At 34.2% G+C, this 22581-nt stretch overlaps 1 long non-coding RNA gene across 1 annotated transcript in view; it reads right to left on the bottom strand.

The window, feature by feature from the left end:
- Positions 1-22581, bottom strand: part of LOC142229645 (uncharacterized) — a 108956-nt gene that overhangs the window by 5414 nt on the left and 80961 nt on the right. The window contains exon 2 of the long non-coding RNA XR_012720448.1: positions 234-1565. This is a non-coding gene — a long non-coding RNA (uncharacterized LOC142229645). The remainder of the gene's footprint in view (positions 1-233; positions 1566-22581) is intronic.

Consider the following 22581-nt stretch of genomic DNA (forward strand, 5'->3'; position numbering starts at 1 on the left):
GGGGAGATTGGTTTTTAAATTGGTTTATCCAAGTGATGCGTGCTTACTAGTTCATTATTTACAACAATATTTCACAATTTTCTCTTTAGCTTCATTTTATGAAATATATGTACTTTGTTTTATTCAACATAGGAAGTATATTTTTATTGAATTCATAAATTTTTTTTTATTAAATTTACTTATTCAATCATTGCACTTTTTTTTATTATTTTATATAGATCATTGTTGTTTACCCATTAGATACGTAGTTAACACCAAGAAACGAGAACAACAATTTTTAAGCCCGCACTCGAGTCACTACATTACCGACCGAACGAACGAACGACTGACCGACGAAGTTTACATATGGGGGAGTGGAGATTAACAAAGCGTCTGTTGAGTTTGATAACTTGCCAAGTAATGATCATAAGCAGGAAACAACAACTTTAGCAACTACAACAACTGTTGAATGAAAACGGTTTGCACTCTTACTCTCGCGCTCTCAGGCTTATTCTTTGTATGTAGAGTACGGAAGTTTCTTTCTCACTTTTGTTATGGATGAGTGATTTTAAGCTCTTGTCAAGCCGGCTTTTTTGTTATTGCTGTTGTTTTCTTTGTTATATTTATATTTTTTTTTTCTTAATTATACAGGCCTAAACAGAATTTACTCTCTTCTTTTACTCATTCTCTCTTTGAGTTCCTGATTGAGGGTTTTAGTAAATTTTCATAAATAAATCACTTTTTGCAAGAGGAAGAGAAAGAGAGGTAATGACGAAGGTAATACATGTGTACGTCGTCGTTGTAGTCACCGATGTCGCAGGCTCCAATCTTGAATGTGTGGTTGTTGTTGCTGTTATTCTTGTTAATTGCAAAGGCAGCTCCCTCACCGATGATCGTTAGGATCTTGATGTGAAGTGGCTATTGGTAGCAATGTTGGTTTTGTTGTTGTTCTTCTTCTTGATATTGACAAAGGCAAAAGTGATGGTGGTGGCAATGAGAACGATGGAGACGACTACGCTGAAGGTATGGAATATTGTAGAGGATTAAGTTTTGTTGTTATTGTTATTATTATGGCTATTGGCGGTAGTGTTGTTGTTGAGACTATAGCCGTCTGTGCTGTTGCTGCAATTTGTTGTCAGACTCACTTCTTCAATCTTCCAATGACTGAGTTTACCTCCACTGGACATTGATCTTTTTCGAGTTGACATCAAGAAGAAAATATTCATTTTGATAATGATACTTAAATTAATAGTGTTGTTGTTGTTGGTGGTGGTGGTGTTGCTGCTGCTGCTGATGATATTGACGACGAAGATGTTGATGCTGATGATGACAATGCAGCTTCATTTTGAGGTTGGTCTTGGTTTAACATTCCTTCGTTGTGTCTGCTGGTTGCTGTTGATGATGATGTTGTTTTTGTTTTTTTTTTTTTTTTGTTTTTTGGCTATACCAACACTTCTTTCGTGTATTCAGTTTATTGTCTTTTTTTGTTATTGAATCATTGAGGTGTAACGTCCATTTGTTTATTTATAGGTTGGTTTGTATTGTTTAAAATACATTTCAATTAATGTAGTGTCATTTGTTTCAAGCTTTAATAAGAAATGAAGTTTTAAGAGGCTTACATTGTGGGAGATATTTAGTTGTTTTGATCTTTTTTTGTGAGGATTTAAAAATATTTCAAGAGTGTTATTTATATTTAAAACAATGACATTACAATTTTTAAGTATAACCCATCAGGTCCATACGCAGGATTTTATTTCGAAGAAGGCCGATCAAACAAACAATTGTAAGACGCACAACAGTGAACAAAAAATTTTACATTTTTGTTATCACTGTGTAAATAAGGTTGTATTTTGGTCCCCAAGATTTAATACGAAAATAATCCTGATTTGGATCATCTTTTTGAATGAAGAAATTTAAGAAAATAAAAAAAAAACGTAAGTAGTAAGTAAGCTGATAAGTTCCCGATCAGCCATATAGATGGCGTCGCTAGTATTAAAATCATATTATTTTTATATAGTACCAACCCTTCAAATGATTCGTGTCAAAATTTGACGTCTGTAAGTTTGTGAGATAGAGCGTCTTTTGTGATGCAACTTTTGTTATTGTGAAAAAAAATGAAAAAAAAAGGAATTTCGTGTTTTGATAAAATACTGTTTTCTGAAGGGGAAAAATACGGTGGAAGCAAAAACTTGGCTTGGTAATGAGTTTCCGGACTCTGCCTCAGGGAAATCAACAATAATTGATTGGTATGCAAAATTCAAGCGTGGTGAAATGAACACGGAGGACGCTGAACGCAGTGGACCGAAAGAGGTGGTTACCGACCAAAAAACATCAAAAAAATCCACAAAATGATTTTGAATGACCGTAAAATGAAGTTGATCGAGATAGCAGAGGCCTTAAAGATATCAAAGGAACGTGTTGGTCATATCATTCATCAATATTTGGATATGCGGAAGCTCTGTGCAAAATGGGTGCCGCGCGAGCTCACATTTGACCAAAAACAACAACGTGTTGATGATTCTGAGCGATGTTTGCAGCTGTTAACTCGTAATACACCCGAGTTTTTCCATCGATATGTGAAAATGGATGAAACATGGCTCCATTACTACACTCCTGAGTCCACTCGACAGTCGGCTGAGTGGACAGCGACCGGTGAACCGTCTCCGAAGCGTGGAAAGACTCAAAAGTCCGCTGGCAAAGTAATGGCCTCTGTTTTTTGGGATGCGCATGGAATAATTTTATTGGAGCGTTTGAAGGTCACAAATTTTAAAAAACTTTTTCGCTCCTACCTGACACCATAAGAAGACACCCGCAGCCATAAACATTTAAGAAAAAATTTATAAATCCCGTAACATGAAAAGTCTCCTCAAAAAGAACTTTTACGGAACTAAAAAGCCAAAGGGGAAAGGTTCAAACTTCAGCTGGAGTTAACATTTTTAAATCTTATTTCCATTGTTTTTGTACTCTGTTATTGAGTTTTGTTATCCTTTTTTGAAAAACAAATATTAATTTATCACGAACACCCTCAAAAACAAAAAATCGTTTACCCTAAACACATTTTGCTTCAAGCATATATATTTTCAGGAGTGGTCCAAACAAAATATTGTTTGTATTGTTCAAACATATTATGTTTCACCTTAGGCCATACACTGGTAGTAAAAAATTTTTATGACATTTTCTTTGTGTGGATATATTTTTAAGGCGCCAATTGGTTACTTCCATTATTTTACTTGCAGCTTACTCTCTAGGTCTCTCTTTCTAAACACATATATGTTTATAGGATATTCCTAAATTAATATATGTTTGCATCTAAGTATATTATATTTACAAACAGTTTATGTCCCATTTTATGTCCCAAACATAATATATTAACATATATGTCCCAAACATGTTATTATAGGCTTGCACTTAAAAATATTGTGTTAAAAATTTTGAGTTCCAAACATATAATTTTTACACCCAAACATATAAAAACAGTATTTTTAGTCCGTGTAGAAAGGCTAAATGATGTACCATTTTAAATTTTATTATTACTAGCTTACAAATCTCCTTACAAAGAAACAACAATTGGAAAACTAGTATTGCAAACGATACCCAAACAAATGTTTATTACAAAATTTTTTAAAATCAAAAACTAATTTTTTCTATCCTTAGATTAGATTAGGTGACAACCCGATGTATCAGGCTCACTTAGACTATTCAGTCCTTTGTGATACCACATTGGTGAACTTCTCTCCTAATTTTTTTAGCCGAGTCCGAACGGCGTTCACCAACATTACTGAGCGGTGGGATAATCCACCGCTGAAAACTTTTTGGTGTTCCGTCGAAGTAGGAATCGTACCCACGACCTTATGCATGCAAGGCGGGCATGCTAACCATTGCACCACGGTGGCTCCCGCCGAATATCCTTTGAAATATATGCGTTTACACTACAATATTTTTCATTATTTCCGTCTCCAAAAGTTGTATTTGGTACATCTTATGTAAAAACGGGACCGACTTAAGGGTATGTTTCTTTTAAATAAAGATTCCTAAAATCAGTTTGTACGTGCCGAAAAAAACTATAACTACTCAAATTGCTAAATTAATAGTTGAAATAAAGCTATGAAAACAAGTGAAATGAATAGCTTATCCAATTAAGGCAAAGGAAGAGTCAACAAGTATACACGGCCGTAAGTTCGGCCAGGCCGAAGCTTATGCGTAGAAACTTCTTCTAAACACTGCCATCCACAATCGAATTACTTGAGTTGCGGTAACACTTGCCGATGGCAAGGTATTATATTAACACCCCCTAAAAACTTTTAAATTGTAAGTAAGTCCATACGTGGCATATATTAAATTAACAAAATTTTCTATAGAAATGGTTAGCATGCCCGCCTTGAATACACAAGGTCGTGGGTTCGATTCTTGCTACGACCGAACACCAAAAAGTTTTTCAGCGGTGGATTATCCCACCTCAGTAATGCTGGTGACATTTCTGAGGGTGTCAAAGCTTCTCTAAGTGGTTTCACTGGAATGTGGAACGCCGTTCGGACTCGGCTATAAAAATGAGGTCCCTTGTCATTGAGCTTAACATGAAATCGGGCGGCACTCAGTGATAAGAGAGAAGTTCACCACTGTGGTATCACAATGGACTGAATAGTCTAAGTGAGCCTGATACATCGGGCTGCCACATAACCTAACCTAACTTAACCTTTTCAGGTATATTAGTTCTCAAAAAAATCAACTTTATCAAATATATTTCAACACATTTATCTCACAACTGCCACTGTCGAAAATTCCTACACATAAAACCCTAAACGTAATTATTGCCACCCATAAAGTCCGATTACTACAATTATCGATAAAACACAAAAAACTGGAACTGGAAATAAATAAATGCCGATAAAGGGGGGACATGTGTTTTCCTTTCCATTTCAGTTTAGTTATTCTGAGAAAATGGCAAGCAAAAAAAGCCCATTTCAAAAGAAATTCCATAAATTGTTGAACTTCATCAACAGTGGTCATGCTTGTCAGGTTGGACAGAGCGGCAACATTGTTGCCCAATTTTTCATTGCTAAACGTACACCACAAGTGGTTGCAGCAGTGAATCAATTACAACTTGGATGACATTTCAAAGGAGCTTGTGACTGCCGTTTTTATGGTATTTTCCGTTGCTTTATAATCTTGAATCAAAAAATGACATATTGTGATAAAGAGTAGACAACAACAAAAGTGAACATCATGATTTCATATATCTGGGAGACATTAAACCCAATTTGATATGGTGGTGCTTATTGTGTGGTTTTGTTTTTTTTTTACGAAATGCTTACAATGAAGAATATTTTCTTTATTGGAAATCTTTCAAATTAAAACTAAATGATGTGGATTAACTTATATTGTTCAACCATTTCATTGGTCATTTGGATATGCAACATTTTTCGGCTATAAAAATTGGGTTCTTGGCACAAAAACGGCCACAAAGTTTTGAATAAAGAAATATCCATCAACTGAAGTCTACCAATGGACTTGATTGTCACTTAGTCTAATCTATTGTTGCGCCAGCGAACGGTGTATTTCTTTAACCGTTTTTAGTTTAAATAAAATTATTTTTATACCCTCCACCATAGGATGGGGGTATATTAACTTTGTCATTCCGTTTGTAACACATCGAGATATTGCTCTAAGACCCCATAAAGTATATATATATATTCTGGATCGTGGTGAAATTCTGAGTCAATCTGAGCATGTCCGTCCGTCCGTCTGTTGAAATCGCGCTAACTTCCGAACGAAACAAGCTATTGACTTGAAACTTGGCACAAGTAGTTGTTATTGATGTAGGTCGGATGGTATTGCAAATGGGCCCCTTTTACGTATAGCCCCCATATAAACCGATCCCCAGATTTGGCTTGCGAAGCCTCTAAGAGAAGCAAATTTCATCCGATCCGGCTGAAATTTTGTACATGATGTTGGTATATGGTCTCTAATAACCATGCAAAAATTGGTCCAAATCGGTCCATAATTATATATAGCCCCCATATAAACCGAACCCCAGATTTGACCTCCGGAGCCTCGTGGAAGAGCAAAATTCAACCGATTCGGTTGAAATTTGGTACGTGGTGTTAATATATGATATTTAACAACCATACAGGAATTGGTCCATATCAGTCCATAATCATATATAGCCGCCATATAAACCGATCCCGAGATTTGGTTTTGGAGCCACTTGGAGAAGCAAATTTCATCCGAGTCAGTTGAAATTTGGTACATTGTGCTAGTATATGGTCGTTAACAACCATGCCTAACTAGGTCCATATCGGTCTACAGTTATATATAGCCCTCAGATAAAGAGATCCCCAATGAAACAAAAAATGGTCCATATCAAGTTCATAATTGTATATAGCCCCCATATAACCGACCCCCATATTTCAATTCTGTCTCTCTACGTACCGTGCAAAAAGTCCATACCGATTCGTAATTATTTGTAGACTTACCTATACATACCTTTTTTGTCTAATATATACCACGTATGGACTAACTCACAATTTAGAAAACGATGTTAAGAAGTTTTAAGATACCACAACCCAATTAATTCGATTGTGGATGACAGTCTTTCGTAGAAGTTTCTACGCAATCCATGGTGGAGGGTACATAAGATTCGGCCTGGCCGAACTTACGGCCGTATATACTTGTTTTAATTGAATTGAACATTATTTACTTCTATCTAAAAATTTAATTTTATATAATATTTTAATTTTATCTAAAAAAATAAATTCAGAGTACTATTGCAACCTTTTGGATCAATTAAATGTACAAATTCGACAAAAACGTCCTGGTTTAAACACACAACAAAATAATTTTTTCATCAAGACAACGCACCAGCGCACAAGAGTATTTTAACAATGGCTAAAATCAACGAATTAAAGTATGAGTTGCTTGGTCAACCCACCTTATTCTCCTGATTTAGCTCCCAGTGAGTTTTACTTGTTCCCAAATCTAAAAAAATTCTTGCTGGCAAGCGTTTTACCTCAAATGAAGATGCAATTACAGTTGTAAACCACTATTTTAAAGACCTTGAGGAAAACTATTTTAATCAAGGGATAGAATTGCTAGAAAAGCATTGGACTAAGTGTATTGAAGTTTCAGGAGATTATATTGAAAAATAAAAATATTTTTGAAAAACTAACTATTCTCTTTCATTGATAGGCCAAGAAGTTTTCGAACCGTCCCCGTAATTATTATTTTGAACTCTTTTGCAGTTTATGCGGCTACGTAAAATTATTTAAAAATATTACAAAATGTTTTCATGACTGTTCTTCTTAAATGGTAGTAAAAATGACCATAAAAAATGACCCTTAAAACAGTTTTACCGCCAGTAAGTAAATTTTTTTCAATGGTGCACGTAATTTTTATACCAGTACACAAATTCTTGAGAGAAGGTCAAAATTTGTCGATCTATATTAGCTGCTTGTGTTGTTGATTGAATTTGATTTTTATTCGATTTCTTCCAATAATATAGTTTCCAATAACTCCCTAGTTCCACAGTATAGCAATAAAATTAACAGAAATCTAAAATCAATAACAGAACAATTTGCGTGCTTTAAAAACATTTACAACTACCCATAATTACACATGGCATTAAAATCATTTAAGATTGTTTTCTACCCAAGAAGGGAATAAAAGCTAAATAATTTCTCACAATTTCTCATTCAAAAAAGTTTCATTCCCACATTATATGGATACAAGTAAAATTTTAATTCAATGTCAAGTGAAGAAATCTGTGATATTTTATAATTATTTCTGATATTTTTTCCTATGTTGCTGAAAAAAGCTAAAGTTATTTTTTTTTTTTGGTTCTCTTTTCACATTCGCAAAATGTTGTGGTATTGCCTTGTGTCCAACCATAAAATAAGTATCAAGGCTGATATGCAATGGTAAGCTAAAGTATTTTCCATATAAAGCCCCCGGTGGTCTGGTTTCTGTCAACTTCCTGATATGTTCGTTCATCCTTTGCCATCATGCTCTGATTTTCCTGTGAGAGCTATGAGTATATGCTGAATATATTTCCCTCCTTCCTCTTTGATGGCATATGTCAACGCGTGTTTGTGTGTGGGGAGGACAACAATTATAGATAAATATTTAAAATAACTTTTTCAACTTTAACACTCGAAAAACATTTTTTTCTACAACAATAATTTATCAACATTTTCTGTTTCTCCCGCCTTTCTCTCGCTGTCTCTCTTCTTTGACATTTGTGATGTGTGTTGGTGACAAATAGTATCTCCTGTTTGTGTTATCCTTTTGATGTGTGAAATGAATGTCCATCTTTTGTCTGTGTTAAAAAAGTATGTGTATCGTAAAAGAAGAGTAGCATTTATAAAAAATACTTCCACAAACATTATGGCTTAAATCAAGTCGGCAAATTTGTGAGGCCTTCATGTGGAAGGCATTCTACGAGAGGCAATGAATGTTCCATCACAACTACATTATAAGCTGGTTGCAATATCACCATAAAATAAAGTCTTCTAACTCCCCTATGTTTCCAATGTTTTAAATGATTTCTTCTTCTTTATTAACCCTCTAATGCCCAAATCGCACTTAAAGACAATAAATGGGAAAAATGAAAGCTTAGTTAAAACTCTACAAAAGATTTTTTTATCGTATGGAATTTTCTAGCTGCGTTTCTTGCTTTATATCATTTGGCGAAAAATTACACCTTAGAGGGTTAAAGGTCTAACTAACTACCATATCCAATAGGTTAGGTTAGGTTAGGTTAGGTGGTAGCCCGATGTATCAGGCTCACTTAAACTATTCAGTCCATTGTGATACCACATTGGTGAACTTCTCTCTTATCACTGAGTGCTGCCCGATTCCATGTTAAGCTCAATGACAAGGGACCTCCTTTTTATAGCCGAGTCCGAACGGCGTTCCACATTGCTGTTAAACCACTTAGAGAAGCTTTGAAATCCTCAGAAATGTCACCAGTATTACTGAGGTGGGATAATCCACCGCTGAAAAACTTTTTCGTGTTCGGTCGAAGCAGGAATCGAACCCACGATCTTGTGTATGCAAGGCGGGCATGCTAACCATTGCACCACGGTGGCTCCATCCAATTTACTTGAAACTTTTTGTCAACATTTTATTTCTATAGACAATTTTGTCAAAACTTTACTTATATCGATTTTTTTATTTCTATACGAAATTTTGCCAAAAGTTTTATTTCTATTGAAAATTTTGTCAAAATTTTAATTCTATTGAAAATTTTGTTAAAATTTGTTTTGATTTTGTTGGTTTATTCTTCAATCATTATTGTTATTTTTGATTTCATGCTTTGACTAAACTACAAGTGTAGCTTAACCAACAGAGGAAAATATGTTTGTACAAATTTATTTATATCATAAACCTGTTTTCGGAAGGTTCAAGTGTGGTTCACTTTGGGTTTAGTGAACTGCCTGAATTTATTCTGATAATTGGTTGATAGTTTTACTGCAAGTAGAGGATGCTGATGAGGAATGTGGTAATTCCGAAACGTACGCCCATCCAACCATCTTGCAGTCTGTAGGGTTTTACCCAAATAAATTTGACAAGTATTATTTTTCTCTGTTGGTTAAGCTACTCTTGTAGTTTAGTCAACGCAATGGTTTTAAAGCTAAGATCAAAACAACAAATAAAATCTTATTTCTACAGAAAATTTTTTAAAAAATTTGTCAAAATTTAATTTCTATAGATAATTTTGTCAAAATTTTATTTCTATAGAAAATTTTGTCAAAATTTTGTTGCGATAGATAATTTTGTCAAAATTTTATTTCTATAGAAAATTTTGTTAAAATTTTGTTGCTATAGAAAATTTTGTTGCTATAGATAATTTTGTCAAAATTTTGTTGCTATAGATAATTTTGTCAAAATCTTATTTCTATAGAAAATTTTGTCAAAATTTTATTTCTTTGGAAAATTTTGTTATAATTTTATTTCTATAGAAAATTTCGTCCAAATTTTATTTCTATAGAAAATTGTGTCCAAATTTTATTTCTAAAGAAAATTCTGTCAAAATTTTATTTCTAAAGATTTTTTTTTTCAAAATTTTATTTCTATAGAAAATTTTGTCCAAATTTTATTTCTATAGAAAATTCTGTCAAAATTTTATTTCTAAAGATTTTTTTTCACAATTTTATTTCTATAGAAAATTTTGTCAAAATTTTATTTCTATAGAAAATTTTGGGAAAATTTTATTTCTATAGAAAATTTTGTCCAAAGTTTATTTCTATGGAAAATTTTGTGAAAATGTTATTACTATAAAAAATTTTATTTCTTTAGAAAATTTTTTCAAAATTTTATTTCTACAGAAAATTTTTTTCAAAATTTTATTTCTATAGAAAATGTTGTCGAAATTTTATTTCCATAGAAAATTTTGTCAAAATTTTATTTCTATAGAAAGTTTTGTCAAAATTTTATTTCTATAGAAAATATTGTCAAAATTTTATTTCTATAGAAAATTTTGTCAAAATTTTATTTCTATAGAAAATTTTGTCCAAATTTTATTTCTATAGAAAATTTTGTCAAATTTCATTTCTTTGGAAAATTTTGTTATAATTTTATTTCTATAGAAAATTTCGTCCAAATTCTATTTCTATAGAAAATTTTGTCAAAATTTTTTTGCTATAGAAAATTTTGTCAAAATTTTATTTCTATAGAACATTTGTGAAGTACCTCTTAGTATTCTTTTGGCGATACAATTTTTCCGTTATGAGCAAATAAAAATCGTTCGAGGCAATCATTCAATCGTTTGGCGTCAATGTAGATTTATTTGCTCTTGTTGAAAATACTTTACATTGAAGGGAAATTTCGTTTGTCTTAAATTTCGTTCCGGAGGAAAGAATTTTTTTAGTGGATATAGAACGATCTCCCGATTTGGCTTCTTAAGGGCGTAGAAGCTGAAATTTTCATACAATTTGCTTGAAACTTTTTTGTCAAAATTTTATTTCTATAGAAAATTTTGTCAAAATTTTACTTCTATAGATGTTTTTTAGTTTTATAGATACTTTTGTCAAAATTTTATGTCTATAGAAAATTGTGTCGAAATTTTATTTCTATAGAAAAATTTGTCCAAATTTTATTTCAATAGAAAATTTTGTCAAAATTTAATTTCTATAGAAAAGTTTGTCACAATTTTATTTCTATAGAAAAGTTTGTCACAATTTTATTTCTATCGAAAATTTTGTCAAAATTTTATTTCTATAGAACATTTTGTCAAAATTTTGTTTCTATAGAAAATTTTGTCAAAATTTTATTTCTATAGATAATTTTGTCAAAATTTTATTTCTATAGAAAATTTTGTTAAAACTTTATTTCTATAGAAAATTTTGTGAAAATGTTATTACTATAGAAAATTTTATTTCTGTAGAAAATTTTGTCAAAATTTTATTTCCATAGATTTTTTTTTTAAAAATTTTATTTCTATAGAAAATTTTGTCAAAACTTTATTTCTATAGAAAATTTTGTGAAAATGTTATTACTGGAAAATTTTGTCAAAACTTTATTTCTGTAGAAAATTTTGTGAAAATTTAATTACTATAAAAATTTTGTCAAACATTTTTTTTCTATAGAAAATTTTGGCAAAATTTTATTTCTATTGAAAATTTTGTAAAAATTTCATTTCTTTGGAAAATTTTGTAAAGATTTTTTTTCCATAGAAAATTTTGTCAACATTTTATTTCTATAGAAAATTTTGTCAAAATTTAATTTCTTTGAAAAATTTTGTTAAGATGTTATTTCTATAGAAAATTTGTGAAGTGCCTCTTAGTTGGAGAGGAATATTTTGCAAAATCTAGCACAACAGCAGGAAATCTACCAATCTACCAAACATTAAAAAAATCGACCATTTTTGGTAGAGTTCTACCAACTGTGGCAACAGTGGTGTATATTCCAAGATGGACTATAAATAGGCATGCTTGACACGTTGCTTGATATCTGTGTGTTGATGCCTGTAAAAGTCACATGAAAATTGAATAAAGCGAAATTTTTATACAAATATCGGAGAAAAGCCTTAACTTTCAATTACATTCAACGTAATTTTTACCATTGACTGTACAACATTGCTTCCTCCCACTGGGAAGTTCGCTACAACTCACCATGTTTTGTGTTCACTTCAAATAATTTGTCACATTTTTATGGCCAACATTACACAACCAATCCTCCCATCCTTTTTGTGCTTCCTCCGATTTGGATCAAATAAGCAATGATTGTTCGTAATCGACTCAATGTTGAAAAGACAACAAGACACAATCATAGTACATACTTGAGAATCACACAATAGAGTGTGCTGAATAAATTGCTTAGTTAAAGCGGTGATATTAAGGTGTTCGAAAACCGCATTTTAATTCCTTCCATATCGTTTGCTTTTGGTCTCTTGGGAGGAATTTTGTAGTCCCTAAAATCGGTTATAAATTTTCTTGCAGATATAGTTGGTCCACGGCTGAAGACAAACAATTAACTTTGCAAGGGATTTCAATGACGCCACAGACGTGAAAGGATATCTTATTTTTAGGTTTTATGGCATATTCAAAGGTACGTTTCACTTGCGGATTTGTAAAGCACATGGTCCTTGATGGCTGAGTAGATAAAAAATCGTTGAAGACAAATTATTAAAATTAGAAAATATTTTCTTTTATTAATGAAAAGTAGATGTTTCGTTATATTAATGAAAACCTTTTTTGGGAAAATTTTGATCAGATTTTCTCTCTTTATAGGTTAGGTTAGGTATAGAGGCAGCCCGATATTTCAGGCTCACTTAGACTACTAAAACTAGAAGTGCCCATATGTAATAGGTACTTTTAGTTAATGTGGTATCACAATGGACTGAATAGTCTAAGTGAGCCTGAATCTTAATCGGGCTGCCACTTTAAGCTAACCTAACCTAGACTACTCATTCCATTGTGATACCACAGTGGTGAACTTCTCTCCTATCACTGAGTGTTGCACGATTCTATGTTATGTTAAGCCCAATAACAAGCCCTTCTTTTTAGAGCCGTCTCCGAACGACGTTCGGAACTGCGGTGAAACCACTTGGAGAAGCTTTGATACGTTTAGAAATGTCACCAGCGTTACTTAGAGGGGATAATCCACCGCTGATTTTTTTTTTTTTTTTTTTTTGTATGGTCAAAACTCGGATTGAACCCATGACGCGGGCATGCCAACCTTTCCACCACCGTGGCTCCCCTTCAAATAAATGAATTGACATCACCTTCGTTGATAGAGGACAAGCTAAGTCTTCAGAAATGGTAAACCCCATATCGCATATCCTTATACGCAAATGGGTAGCCACTACAATAATGACTCATAGGTAGCGATGGAGGTGACAGAGGTATGACTTCAAAATACTACTCTCCTGTTAGCTGGGGGTGAGTGAATGATACCACTGAAAAGAATGACACATTAAATTCCTTAAGACACAATCCCAGTAAGCCAGACAGTCAAAAACGGCAATAATCCATCCGGCAAAACTTTATGCCGCCGCCTCCAAGAAGAAAAAAAACCCCCGACCAAACAAACATTGAGTCAGAGAAGCAAAGCCGAAAAGAAACTCCAACAGCTGCTGTTGTCGTTAATTCGATGTCACATACGACCAAGCTTGGAAAACATGGCTATGTGTGTTTGTTTTCGCATTTCCTTCTTGTGCTCTTTCTCTGCACAATATAAGACAAATGACGATGCCGATGAACATACATCGAGAGATGGACAGACTGCCAACAAAATTTGCAAACATGTTGTGTACAAAGCGGCAACAAAAACATTAGCTGCGACAAGACCTTAAGTAATGACAGCAACTTACGTATCAACATCGGCAGCATAAAACATGACTTATAATAATAATAATAATAATCTGAGCCTACAAACAACAACAACAACAAATGCCACAAACACCAGCAGCACATCCCAAACCCACAACAACAACAATGTGAAGTATAACAACAAGCACTTGATGGATGGATGGCGGAACGTAATATGGCCGCGGGGGCAGCAGACGCATAAAATAGAAGGAAAAAAAAACAAACTGAGAGCTAAACCATCCGGCCCCAACAACGTCACTGGCAAAAAGGCAAAACAAAAACATGACATTTAGATATTCTCAACATGATGTTGTTGAGAATTGAACAAGACACATAACAAGGAAGAGTTTTTTTGTTCGTCGTCCATGTCAGAGCCACCGCCACCACTACTACTACTGGGATGTATCAGAATTCGCATCATTGCTGATTGTTGCATGCATGCTCGAGGATTATGGTTGCTGTCTGTTTTGTGAATGTTTTGTTGCTGTTGTTGTCTGGTGGTGTTGTTTCCGTTGCTGGTTTGTTTGAGATTCGTTGCTCACTTTGTTTTTTGTAGTGGCTTCATTTACGCACAAACTCACTCACTCACCATCTCTCTCTCTCTCTCTCTCTCGCACACACTCAGCCTAATTTTCTAGTTCACATAATGCTGTCACTTACAGAGAGCTTAACAAATAAAAGCAACACATGAGAAAGCATCTGTAGCAGAAGGGGAGAGAAATGAAAAATGTCTACACTGAAAACATTAGGAAAAGAGGTTTGATTTCAAAATGAAAGTAGATTTGAATTCTACGGTTTTGACCTTAGATCCAAAGACTTTGACATTCATACTGGAATTTTTTATTTTTTATTCCGAGGAGCGCATTCTATCAAATATAATTCTTAAATTGTGTAAGAATTCTTTAGATCTAGGACTTATACAATTACTAAAGTAATATTTTAATTATCAAAATTCCTTAAGTTGAATTTGAGTTGAAAATCGCCATAATTTCGCGATTACATTTTCCAAAATAATCAAAATTATAAATGAAAACAAATGTATTCCGCACTAGTCTAAAAAATTTCAATTACCGACTTTTACCGGGTTCTTAAAAATAAGGACATTTTTTGTGACCTATCTGGCTTTAACTCAAGGATCTATAAAATTAAAATTAGGATACACATCTCATTTATCGAATTTTCATTCTATTTTTCCGGTATATTAATAAAGCTATTCACGTACAAACATATGCCAGTTAAAAAATCCAAATTATGACGGATACTTTGAAGTAAAAAATATTTTCTTAATTCCAAAAAAATTTTAAACCAACGATGCTATATCCTCAAAATAAGTCTTAGCCTATATTTGAAGCGTTTTTATCTTAAATCTGAAGTTTCAATATTTCAGTTAATTTAAGGACAATTTCTTTAAATCAAAAATGTGTTTCCTTACTTGAAGGAAAATTTGCCTTAGTTTAAGGACATGTAACTTTAACGAAGGGACGCAAGTTTTCAAAATGTGTGTCCTAAATTTGATGAAAAAAAAATTTTTGAAGCAAAGATTATAAACTTTCTTTTAATTAAAATTTCATTATTTTAAAGAAATTTGTCCTTAATAGTGTGTAAATTGCGCATCCTAAAATTGAGGTTGCGTAATCTTTAATATCACGTAATTATTTTTTCCAGTGTAGATGAAACTAAATCAACATCGAAAAATGTACTTTTTCTAGCTAAAAGGTACATTTTAATTTATTTGAGAACACATACGAAAGTCTTTGCACCCTAGTAGTGCATGGAACTGGATTAGTTCTGGAAAGATAAGAGAACTTTATCTAATCATCCAGTTATGGCCTTATGAAGAGTTGAGAAAAAAAACAACACCAAATGTGTCGCGGGGGTACCACTGTACTTTTTATTCAGAAAGGGCGAAAAAACGAAAATGCTCCACGAGCATAATGTTACTTTTTCGCGATATTTTTGTCGACAAAATATTAGGTTAGGTTAGGTGACAGCCCGATGTATCAGACTCACTTAGACTATTCAGTCCATTGTGATACCACAGTGGTGAACTTCTATTTTATCACTGAGTGCTGCCTGATTCCATGTTAAGCTCAATGACAAGGGACCTCATTTTTGTAGCCAAGTCCAAAAGGGCGTTCCACATTGCAGTGAAACCACTTAGAGAAGCTTTGAAACCCTCCGAAATGTCACCAGCATTACTGAGGTGGGATAATCCGCTAAAACACGTTTTGGTGGTATTGAGGGGAATATACCAAGCACTGGTTTAGACAACTCTCCACGAGTACAATACGAGTCCGAAATCAGTTTATCCGATTGGTTAACAGTTTTTGAAAAAATTGGGTCTTACTCACTGTGCCAAAAGTCGGCATGGGGGGAATATACCAAGCACTGGTGGAGACCGCTCTCCACGAGTAGAATACGAATCTGAAATCAGTTTATCCGATAACCAATAGTATTCTACTGGTGGAGAACTGTCTCCACCAGTACTTCGTGTATTCCCCCATGCCGATTTTTGGCACAGTGAGTAAGATCCAATTTTTTCAAAAACTGTTAACCAATCGGATAAACTGATTTCGGACTTGTATTGTACTAAAATCTAACTTTGAGTTTAAGATCAAATTTTCTCAAAAACTGTTAACCAATCGGATAAACTGATTTCAGATTCGTATTCTACTCGTGGGGAGCTGTCTCCACCAGTGCCGATTTTTGGCTCAGTGACTCAAATACTAAAATCTGACTTTCAGTTTTATAACGCAATTTTTGCCCAAATCTGTGAGATATTCAGTAAATCTTTCAATTTTTTTCAGCGCCTCATACATATTTCTATTATATTGTTTTACCTTCGTCTGCTGACAATAGTTTTTGTATTAAAAAATCATAATTTTATTTAATATTCATTTTTCCTACGTATGTTACGTGACTGAACATATTCATTATTTACTATTTAGCTGAGCTGTTGCACCCAGGGCTGTGGAGTCGGAGTCTGAAGATTTTGCTGGAGTCGGAACCGGAGTCGTAGAAATTTTGCTCGACTCCGACTTCAGCATTTCTTATTAACCTAGACTCCGACTCCGGAGTCGACTCCAGGTGGTGTACCTAAATCTCATTTTAACAGTATTCCAATTGTAATTTTAAGGTGTAGTGTTTCAAAAATAGACCGATATAAGTATTCTATTTTGCCATATGTGTTTATATGTCCTAAAGAACCCTAATTTAAAATTTTGATACGACTCGACGACAAATCTCAGCATTTTAGGGATGTAAAGAACTCTGAATTTTAATGTCAGGCCAATAAATTAAAATACAACGAACAACGAAAAACGAAGTAATGGATTTCAGGCCATTCAAAGTGTATTTATATGGATGAAATTTCACGGTGATATAAAATGTAGCTTTTACTAGATCAATTGTATTGTCCATTTTTAACATATTAAAATATAGATTTTTGACCCTATATATACTCTTGATAAAGGTACAATTTTAAGGCAATATAGCAGTAGAACCTAACGTTCTACTTTTTTTGGCAGGCATGTCGAGTTCGAAGATGGGTCATACCAGACAATTTTGTGATATAGCACCTACATACCCATCTTTCGATTTGTTTAAAGAAGTTTTCCCCGTCTAAAATTTTCATAATATTTGTCAACATTTTGAATTTATTTGAGATTTAAGATCCATAAATAAATGCGGAAATTTACCGACGGCCCAGATTTTGTATATGAAGGTAATTACTTGAGAAATCTCCATATACACCCGATGTCCTTTGAAGCTGTAATTTTAAATCAAACCTCTGCCAACGTGCCATCTGAGCCGGTCTTTTGGGAAAATGTTTCTTTCATCAAAGCCACTCGAAATTCGTTACATTAAATTAATGGCCTCTAATGTTCATAACTGATAGGCCATTTATAAATCGATGTTTCACCATTTTATTTCTATAGAAGCAATATTCGTAACTGTCCAGCTATTCCTGTCATCTGTTGCATAGTAGTGGTTATTTAAAATTCCGCCCGTCCTAATTTTTGGCAGTTTATGTGTGTTTTCTATATCCGACACATTACATTTTCTTTCTAAACTTTCTATCTGATTAGCCCGAAATTTTGATTTTTGTGTACTTTTCTTTTTTATATAGATTTAGTTTTTATAAAATGCCTATATAGATTAATATCAGGATTTTATTTCTTAAACTTCTGGAAGCCTAATTATTTTGTGAAATTTTTTGTTTTTATAAATACATATTCTGAAGATTGTTGTTATCTACCCATATTTTGATGTGGTCTCTATATAGTTTTGTGTCGTATTTTAATTTATTGGCCTGGCATTCAAATTCAGAGTTCTTTACATCCCTAAAATGCTGAGATTTGTCGTCGAGTCGTATCAAAATTTAAAATTAGGGTTCTTTAGGACATATAAACACATATGGCAAAATAGAATACTTTTATCGGTCTATTTTTGGAACACTACACCTTAAAATTACAATTGGAATACTGTTAAAATGAGATTTAGGTACACCACCTGGAGTCGACCTCGGAGTCGGAGTCCAGGTTAATAAGAAATGCTGGAGTCGGAGCCGGAGTCGAGCAAACTTGACTCGACTCCACAGCCCTGGTTGCACTAACTGAACATAGATCGGTTTGTGTCTCCGCTAAGGTAAAGTTAACTTTAACTTCACGGACATTGTATGGTCCTCATTTCTGAAACTCTCATAGACAGCCGAAAATATCTCATCGATATGATTGAGCACTTCCAATATTCACCGAATAGCGAAGAAATGGAAACATAATGTCGGAATTTGTAGCCTTGGGGAACTTAAGCCTTACGTTAAAAACAAAATCGAAAATGAAAGTCGATTTTCAAAATTTTGCGTTTGTAAAATTAAAAAAAAGTCATTAACTGACATGTAATATTTGTTTGGAATAATAAATAAAGTGAAAATATACCCACTCACAATTTTGTGCTCTTCACACATAATCACCACTAACATATTTTTTTCGGAGTGTATAGATTCAAAGATCAACAAATTGACTTCGCTCAAAAAGATACGCGAGAGAGAGAGAGGGAGTGAGACCAGCTTTGTATTTTAACATGAAGTTACTCTCATTGCGAACATCAAAGAAAATCAAGTAACACAAGATGACAAACAAAGGTGTAAAAATCTTACATACCAAAATCGGCTTAAATGGTGTAAAATAATTGCGAAAAACAACAACAATAACAACAATACATATGACAAAGTCTATAACAACACCACATGGTGGTCTATGATACCAAAAAAAAAAAAGTCAACACAAGAACAAGAATGAGAACAGCTCTTAAAGACACAGAAACATGAACATTAACAGTCATCACGTACATCAGCAATTAGTGAAGTGTGAATGACAGTGACACTCTCACTGATGGCTGTAACGATGACAAGGAGTATAAAATGAAATCACACACACGCACACACACCAGAACTCCTTACAAATGCGGCATTAAGTCTATGTTTGAAAGATTTTCTTTATTCTTTGGAAGTGATAGGAAATATTTGCGGATACCACAATATCAGAACATTAAAAAATTACTGCCAGTTGAGGAAAGTTATTAAGAGACATTTTAATTATTAAACTCATTGAAAAAAGCAAGTAAGAATCCTTTCATTGTTTTCTTTATAAAGTGAAGAAATTTCGCTGGAAGATCATGGATGTTGTAACAACTACGAAGACGTGTATTGATGGCAAAAGAAAATAAAGCATCAAGCTATGGAAGTAAATGTTGCATCCGACTACGGAGATAAGTACAAATCATAAAATGAGTGATATAAGACAAGGCTGGCACGGCCACGGTGGCATAGAGAGCCACCGTGGTGCAATGGTTAGATTATCCCACCTCAGTAATGCTGGAGACATTTCTGAGGGTTTCAAAGCTTCTGTAAGTGGTTTCACAGCAATGTGGAACGCCGTTCGGACTCGGCTATAAAAAGGAGGTCCCTTGTCATTGAGCTTATCATGGAATCGGACAGCACTCAGTGATAAGAGAGAAGTTCACCACTATGGTATTACAATGGACTGAATAGTCTGACACATCGGGCTGCCACCTCACCTAACCTAAGGCTGGCATTCATTTGTTTCCCTATCATACACTGAAAAAAATAGTCTTATACGAAAGATAAAACATTCCAAATTTTAGGGCTCATGTCGATTGGTCGAAAGAAATGCGTCAAAACACGTCTATAAACAGTGGATAGTATGGATATTTGAAAATGAGCCAAATCCAATAAAACGAAGCACTACCAAGCAACTGATAGCCTGTTTTTCCGAACAAAACACTGGACATGTCGCAATCGAACAACGCAGAACAGTCAACTCCGAGTAGTAAACTACCATTTGTTTGGCAATTGTCGTCCAAGAAATCAGGAAAACCAACCGCCGAAAACGGACCACTATATGACTATACAAGCTCTCACACTTCGGCTCAAACAACTGTATCTTTGGGAGCCACCGTGGTACAATGGTTAGCATGCCCGCCTTGCATACAAAAGGTCGTGGGTTCAATTCCTTCTTCGACCGAACACCAAAAAGTTTTTCAGCGGTGGATTATCCCACCTCAGTAACGCTGGTGACATTTCTGAGGGTTTCAAAACTTCTCTAAGTGGTTTCACTGCAATGTGGAACGCCGTTCGGACTCGGCTATAAAAAGGAGGTTCCTTGTCATTGAGCTTAACATGGAATCAGGCAGCACTCAGTGATAAGAGAGAAGTTCACCAATATGGTATCACAATGGACTGAGTAGTCTAAGTGAGCCTGATACATCGGGCTGCTACCTAACCTAACTGTATCTTTGAGCATTCAAAATATCGATTTGATGGGTCATCCGCTGTACTCGTGTAGTCTTGATTTGGCACCGAATGACTTCTTTTTATTCCCGTACGTAGGTTAGGTTAGGTGGCAGCCCGATGTGTCAGGCTCACTTAGACTATTCAGTCCATTGTGATACCACATTGGTGAACTTCTCTCTTATCACTGAGTGCTGCCCGATTCCATGTTAAGCTCAATGACAAGGGACCTCCTTTGCAGGTTTTGGAGATACCTCAGAGTAGAGTTGGGTAGATCGCGAACGAACTAGTTCAATTGAACGGATCACTGAAATGAACATAATGAACTAGTTCGCATCAATCGTTCTTTTACGTTCATCATGACAGTTTAGCTTTCTAAGCACATTGTTATATCATCAGTTATTTAAGCTTTCCTTGGCAATACAAAAGTTTATGGATATTAATGGGGATGTGTGTGAAGATCAATTCGAATTTGAAATTTGTCGCAAAAACTTAGTCGAGACACAAGCCATTACTTTAAATGCGCATTTACTTTTTCAAATTCGAATTTGCATTTTTACTATTTGGCTTGCCATGCAAATACTAAGCCGCGTGCGGTACGGAGGATCATTAAAACAACTTGAGCTCAGCTTTCATAATCTTAAAAACTTAAAAAAATAGATTTTGAAAAAAACTAGCACATATTTTATGGAAAACAAGTACATACAGCAGTAAGTTCGGCCGGGCCGAATCTTAAATACCCACCACCATGAACCAAATATTAGAGTTTCCTTTGAAATTTCAGGAGGGCTTGAGGACTTGAGGACACTTCCCGAAGATAAATTTAAAGATTTCACCTATGAGGACAATATCAGATTCTGGATTTATAAGAACCATTTTTGTTTGAGTTTTAGAGGAATCATTAACATCTCTTGTAAGTGTGCAAGAAAATTATAAAATAACGTCTTGATTTGAAATCTTAAATCTGTAGATTTTCACCCGAGAAGTAAAATCTGGAAATTTTACATTGAGTTTCAAGCAATTTTCATGATCAGGGCGCCTTCTATAGCCTCAAGAAGTGAAGTCGGTCTATACCGATAAAAACCGATAAAAACTTAATCCGATACACGTTTTTGTGAGCCTAAAATACCAAAATATTTACAATTTCAAGCAAATTGGATAAAAACTACGGTTTCTAGAAACCCAAGGAGTTAAATCGGGAGATCGTTCTTATGGGGGCTATACTAAAATATGGACCGATACTCACCGTTTTCAGCACACCTCTTTATGACCCGAAAATACCTCTAGATTTCCAATTTCAGGCAAATAGGATAAAAACTTCGGATTCTAGAAGCCCAAGAAGTAAAATCGGTCTATATGGGGGCTATATCAAAACATGGACCGATACTCACCATTTGTGGCAAACCTCTTTAGGGTCCTAAAATACCTATAAATTTCCAATTTCAGGCAATTTGTATATAAATTGCGGATTCTATAAACCCAAGATTTAAAATCGGGAGATCGGTCTATATGGGGGCTATACCAAAACATGGAACGATACGGACCATTTTCGGCACACCTTTTGATGGTCCTCAAGTACCTCTAGATTTGCAATTTCAGGCAAATTATATAAAAACTACGGTTTCTATAAGCCCATGACCCCAAATCGGGAGGTCGGTTTATATGGGGACCATACCAAAACATGGACCGATGCTCACCATTTTTGGCACACCTCTTTACAGTTCTAAAGTACCTCTCGATATCCAATTTCAGGTAAATTGGATAAAAACTGCGGTTTCTATAAGCCCAAGAAGTAAAATCGGGAGATCGGTCTATATGGGGGCTATACCAAAATATGGACCGATACTCACAATTTTTGGCACACGTATTTGTGGTCCTACAATACCTCTAGATTTCCAATTTCAGGTAAATTGAGTAAAAACTGTGGTCTCTATAAGCCCAAGAAGTAAAATCGGGAGATCGGTCTATATGGGGGCTATACCAAAA

Source organism: Haematobia irritans, chromosome 3 (genome assembly GCF_050003625.1).
Source record: "Haematobia irritans isolate KBUSLIRL chromosome 3, ASM5000362v1, whole genome shotgun sequence".
Classification (NCBI taxonomy): domain Eukaryota; kingdom Metazoa; phylum Arthropoda; class Insecta; order Diptera; family Muscidae; genus Haematobia; species Haematobia irritans.